At 41.5% G+C, this 6,639-nt stretch overlaps 1 non-coding gene across 1 annotated transcript; it reads right to left on the minus strand.

The window, feature by feature from the left end:
- Positions 1-5,522: 5,522 nt before the first annotated feature.
- LOC113001571 (small nucleolar RNA R71) lies at positions 5,523-5,629 on the minus strand. The gene has a single exon (XR_003266965.1). It is a non-coding gene; the product is annotated as a small nucleolar RNA R71 (small nucleolar RNA).
- Positions 5,630-6,639: the final 1,010 nt, after the last annotated feature.

Below are 6,639 nucleotides of genomic sequence, written 5' to 3' on the forward strand. Positions count from 1 at the left end.
TACATGCATATCTTAGGTATTTTCACTACCTAATCATACATATATATATTTTGTGAGGTATGACTACCTTCCGAGCTTGTGCTTATTTAATTTAAATTCCTAGGATCATGAGCAACTAGGTGTGTCCTACTATGACTTGAGAAACAAAAGTGATCAAATAACAAGCAGAGATTTAAAAGGTACTAGGTTGCCTCCTAGTAGCGCTTCTTTAACGTCTTGAGCTGGACGCATGATGGCTTGTCGGTCACGGACCTAGTACTTTGCTTACCTTTGACTTTGGACTTGGTCGCCTATTAGTCGGCCATGGGTCGTAAGCAACGCTCTAACCTTTTTGTGGATAAGCTGAGGTGAACTCTAGAGGTGATGGTGGTGCGTCTGTTGCCCGCTGCCGGCCATCCCTAGGCTGCTGTGGTGTTTCGCCCTGCGCCTGCCTGGAGACACAGTACTTCTTGATGAAAACTCGATTAGTAGGGGGCCTGATGCCCTTGCTGGAGGTGACAGGCACTCCGTAGAACTGACAGAGACCCATAATTAGAGCTTGACAACTCCAAGACCCTCCTGGACTTCTTCGGGTCCACTGGGTCTCTTGCAGGCGCGATCCCTGCAAACAATAGATGAAATTAGAAATCAGTTGAGCGATGTGCATACTTACCTACGATGACGTGACCTTGTCGGGGGGAACGGGGACCCTGTAGGACTACAGAGGCCCGTAACCAGAGCTGGAAACCCCAGGGCCCTGTTGGACTTCTCCGGGTCCACTGGGTGTCTTTGTGGGTGCGATTCTTGCAAACAATAGATGGTATCAGAAATCAGTTGAACCATCTGTATACTTACCTATGTCACGATGGCATGACCTCGCTGGGGGAACGGGCACCCTGTAGGACTGACAGAGGCCTGTAACTAGAGCTGGAAACCCCAGGGCCCTGTTGGACTTCTTCGGGCCCACTGGGCGTCTTGTGGGCACGATCCCTACAAACAATAGATGATATCAGAAATCAATTGAGCCATGTGCATACTTACCTATGTCATGACGGCACAGACCAACTGATACATCTGCAGGGGGAGATTGGCATTGTGGTCGCTAGGCATAATGTTGCTAAATAACAACATCATCCATATCCATGTAAGAGTGGTCATGTTGGTGTGCATGATCCGCACTCATCTTTTTGCAGCGGCACGGGTGAAATCTTGCCCCAGTATGCATACTAGATGCATGATAGCCTCCCTTTCTGAATGTGCTCGCATAGTTGGCCGCCCTCCAATATCAGGGGGTGGCCCAGGAACTGATAAAAGGAAACTAACTGGCCCCTTAACCGGGAGCGCAAGTCTCGGTTAAGCATCTAAGGGCAAAGGACCTTATATTCTTCTAAGGTGTGGGTATGGAGCACACTGAAAATGAGGATGCATAGCCCTCTAAAGGCGAGGGCGTGCAGCCCTCTACAGGCGAGGATGTGCAGTCCTCTGATGGCGAGGACATATGGTCCTCTAAAGGTGATAGGTACTAGTACCCAAGGGTCCACCTTTATGAGAAAACAAGCGATCGGCCCATCGAGGGGGCCGATCATCCAACAAGATTGGACACGAGATGTAGGAAATCTATGCAGTTAACATGATATTTAGGGATGCAGACGCATGCAACCTTTGTTGTGAAATTTGGTAACGCTGACCTCATATGAAACAATGCAATGCAATGGAAAGTTGTACAATGTTCATGACATTCTTTCCCTATTTTGTGATTTTGATTTTGATTTAATCTTTTTGGAAAACACAGATTGACTGTCCTTTTGAAAAAGGTGATAATTCATGCAACCTTATCCTATCTTTTGCAAATCTCTTCGGGAACTCCCTCAAAGTGTATGTTCTATTTGATTTAGTCACTTGACCATTTTGGAGTGACGACAATGGAGCCGTTTGACGTTTAATCAATCTATTGAAATCCCAGGGCTTGTCTCCCTTTTTTTCCTGTTTAAAAACATCGACGGGTGAGAACTTTTGATCTGCCCCTATGTTCACTTGAGGCTCATGCACGATGCCCCTAATTGCCCCTGTGTAAGGCTTAGAGGTACCAATTGTTATCTTTCGTCATGACCTTGTAGCTGGGAACCTATTGGGTGAGAACTTCTAATCGGCCCCTAGGTTCGTTTGAGGTTTTTGCATGGTGCCTTTCGTTGCCCCAGTGTAGGGCTTAGAGGTACCAATTGTTGTCTTGTTTTCACAACCTCGTAGTGAGGAAGAATGAAAGAAGCAGTTGATTCTTGCAAAAAGAATTTTCCAAGGACGAGAAATAGTTGAAGGATTTTTCAGTTGATGGATTAAGTCAAATGACTCCTATGTAGAAGCAAGATGTTTTGATGTCTTGATGATGCTAAAGGATCAAGTGCTTCTAAGTTTTATTCAAGACAAGAATCCAAGAAAATCAAGATATATGATCAAGTTGATCTCTAGAATCTTTAGGAAGAAGTTTCCAAATTGAAAAAACAAAAGGTTTGACGAAAGAGTTCTATCATTTCAAATTGAGATTTGCTCTCTGGTAATCGATTACCAGCAGCTGAAAAATGTTTATAACAGTCACTAGAAATTTGAATTCAAAATTTATAACGTGTAATTGATTACACATGGACGGTAATTGATTACCAACAGTTTATTGAACGTTTTAATTCAAATTTTTAAAACCTGTAATCGATTACACAAGTCTTGTAATTGATTACCAGAGGGGATTTTTAGAATATAATTTCCAAGAGTCACATCTGTTCAAATGGTTTATGAATGGCCATCAAAGGTCTATTTATATGTCACTTGGAAACATGAATTTAAAGAGAGCTTTTATTGCCCAAAAAGTTTCATCCTCTCAAAAGATTAAGAGAGTTTTTCTGAACTGAAATGTCTTATTGATGTGCCATCATTTTCTTCTATTTTCTAAACCCTTTTTGCACCATTTTAATTATTGATTGGTCTTAATTGTCAATTAATTAGGCAGTTTTATTATTTGGGCTCATTTAGCTAATTTGATGTTTTTAATCTAATTTCAGGAATTTGATGAAACATTGGGCTTAATCCGGATTTTGGTTGTGGACTTGAAGAGGGCAAATAAACCAGCGCTTACCTTAGTTAATTTCTAATTAGGAAATTTCACAATTTTATTTTATGTTGTTCAGTGTTTATTTCGTTTTGGGCCAGAGTATTGTAATAGGGCCCAATGACTTTGAGTGACTCTTTTTTTAAATAATTGCCTTGGGATTCGTGCAGGGCATTCTATTCTGCTATGCTATTTTCATTATTCAGAGCTTTGGTTTTAGGTTTTCACGTTTTTCTGTTCCCTTGTTACAGTTTTCGTTCTTAATGCAAATTTTCGTTTTCTGCTTCTAATTACGAGTTCATTCTTGCTTCTTCTTCTACTTTCATTTACGTTTCTGTTCATTTACGTTTCTGTTCATTTACGTTCTTGTTCATTTACGTTTCTGCTTCATGTTTCATTTGCGTTTTCTGTTTGAATCCATGGAAGGCCAGATTTTCTGGTGTTGTTTCCTTTTGAGGACGAAACCCAACTCTCTTTGAGGTTTCGTTTGTAATGTGGTTTCCTGGCAGTTTTCCCTTCACCAGTTATCCTAATTTCGTGAATATTAATCAGTGCACGCTTCGTGTTCGATTAATTGCCTCTGAGCCTAACTTGCGTTCATGCTTAATGGACGAAGGGCTAACTGGTGTATGTGGTGCCTAATCACATATTGAAAACCCTAAGTTGATTTTCGCTTAGTAAATTGAAGTAGGGTTGGATTAAGTGGTTGACTGTTAGGGACGAATTCTCCATAACCCAGGATAAGAGAGTGGCTTCTGAATCAGAGGAAACAACCCGTTTTTAATATTAGTAGTTTCGTATTCCATTTTATTTGTTCTGCTCTTTAATTACCAAACAACCAAACCCCCCCCATCGTTACTGTTACTGCAAGTATATTATGAACATTTGGCTTGTCACTGCTCGTTGGGAAACGACCTAGGATCACTTCCTAGTTACTACATTTTCATGTTTATTTGATTCGGGTACGGCCTCGATCAAATTTGGCGCCGTTGCCGGGGAGCAGTGTCCAAAGGTTCATAATAGCTAGCTAGTGTTGTGTGTTTAATCCTTTCGTGTTTTATGTTTAATTGTTAGTATTGTGTTAGTATGTGTGTTAGTGTTGTTTAGTGTCCTGGTATTTTGTTTAATGTGTGTTCTGTTTCAGTTTTACCATTAAGCGTTTTCCCTGTTTCAGTCTTGGGTGTTTTGCTGTGAAGATTGTGCTGGAAAACAGAGTAGTAGTAGAAATCAGCTTACGGAAAAACAGAGTAGTAGTAGAAATCAATTAGAGACGGATTTTAGCGACCACCCATGCTGAATTATTTGGGATTTTTTGTTTTAGTAGCTAGGGTTGTTATTTTTGGCTGAATTTTTTTGTGGTAACTTCTTTTAATCCATATTTTGTGGGAAAAATAGCTAGAGCCTTTAGTTTGGTCAGATTTGAAAGTTCCAAAAAACTAGCAAATTTTGTGTTTGTCAAAACTTCAAACGGCCATAACTTTTGCTCCGGTTATCAGAATCGCAATTATTATATATGCATTTGGGGTAGAAAAAAATTTCCTACGCCGTGGCAGCCCGCCATAGGCTGGCTGAGGTCTCCATCGTCCAAAAAAAGCGATTCTGTCAAAAGTTTTTTTATTTTTCAAGTTTTATTCACTTATTTTTCTTAACCTACCAATTTTAGCTTTCATAGTTAGACTTTGAATTTTTGCCTGAAATTTTTTGTGCTATCTTCTCATCATTTTATAAGGTTGCTCACAAGATTTCAAGTCATTTGGATATCATTTGAGGGTAGCTGTAGTTCAAACCTACACCTTTATTTACATGACAAGGCAACTAGTTGTGTGCATGCTGAATGTAGTGTATGACTAGAGGCAATCCATCTGACTTACAACCCTTTGATCCTGAGATAGATAGGACATTTCATAGATTAGTTAGGCATCATTTTATACCTTTTGATCATTCTGAGCATTCCATAACTGGTGAATCTGTGCATTCTATTATTGGTGATTTTGAACATCCTGATCTTGAGCATTATAATTTTGAGCATTCTGATTCTGAGCATTCTGATTTTGCACATTATGAGAACATGGCACAACCTCCACCTCGTGAGAGGACTCTAAGGGAAATGGCTGCACCTGATTTCACCTATGAAAGCTTGTGCATCCAATACCCTGATGAGGATGTCCCATATGTTCTTAAAACTGGACTGATTCATTTGCTTCCAAAGTTTCATGGCCTTGCAGGTGAAGACCCGCACAAACATTTGAAAGAATTTCACATTGTCTGCTCCACCATGAAACCCCTAGATGTCCAAGAGGATCACATATTTCTGAAGGCTTTTCCTCATTCATTAGAGGGAGTGGCAAAGGACTGGCTGTATTACCTTGCTCCAAGGTCCATCACGAGCTGGGATGACCTTAAGAGAGTATTCTTAGAAAAAGTTTTCCCTGCTTCCAGGACCACAACCATCAGGAAGGATATCTCAGGTATTAGACAACTCAGTGGAGAGAGCCTGTATGAGTACTGGGAGAGATTTAAGAAACTATGTGCCAGTTGCCCCCACCATTAGATTTCAGAACAACTTCTTCTCCAATATTTTTATGAAGGACTCAGTAATATGGAGAGAAGTATGAAAGATGCTGCCAGTGGTGGAGCCCTTGGAGACATGACTCCTGCTGAAGCCAGAAATTTAATTGAGAAGATGGCCTCCAAATCCCAGCAGTTTAGCGCCAGAAATGATGCCATAGTCATTAGAGGAGTGCATGAGGTAGCTACAAACCCATCTGCATCATCTGAAACTAAGAAGCTTGAAGGAAAACTGGATGCGTTGGTCAACTTGGTTACCCAGCTGGCCTTGAATCAGAAATCTGTACCTGTCGCAAGGGTTTGTGGTTTGTGCTCCTCTGCTGACCACCATACAGACCTTTGCCCTTCCATGCAGCAACCTGGAGCAATTGAGCAGCCTGAAGCTTATGCTGCAAATATTTACAATAGACCTCCTCAACCTCAGCAGCAAAATCAACCACAGCAGAGCAATTATGACCTTTCCAGCAACAGATACAACCCTGGATGGAGGAATCACCCTAACCTCAGATGGTCCAGCCCTCAGCAACAACAACAGCAGCCTGCTCCTTCCTTCCAAAATGCTGCTGGCCCAAGTAGACCATACATTCCTCCACCAATCCAACAACAGCAACAACCCCAGAAACAGCCAACAGTTGAGGCCCCTCCACAACCTTCCCTCGAAGAACTTGTGAGGCAAATGACTATGCAGAACATGCAGTTTCAGCAAGAGACCAGAGCCTCCATTCAGAGCTTAACCAATCAGATGGGACAATTAGCTACCCAATTGAATCAACAACAGTCCCAGAATTCTGACAAGCTGCCTTCACAAGCTGTCCAAAATCCCAAAAATGTCAGTGCCATTTCATTGAGGTCGGGAAAGCAGTGTCAAGGACCTCAACCCGTAGCACCTTCCTCATCTGCAAATGAACCTGCCAAACTTCACTCTATTCCAGAAAAAGGTGATGACAAAAATCTACCTAACAATTTCTGTGCAGGTGAATCTTCTTCCACAGGTA

The sequence above is a fragment of the Glycine max genome, chromosome 4 (genome assembly GCF_000004515.6).
Source record: "Glycine max cultivar Williams 82 chromosome 4, Glycine_max_v4.0, whole genome shotgun sequence".
Taxonomy (NCBI): Eukaryota; Viridiplantae; Streptophyta; class Magnoliopsida; order Fabales; family Fabaceae; genus Glycine; species Glycine max.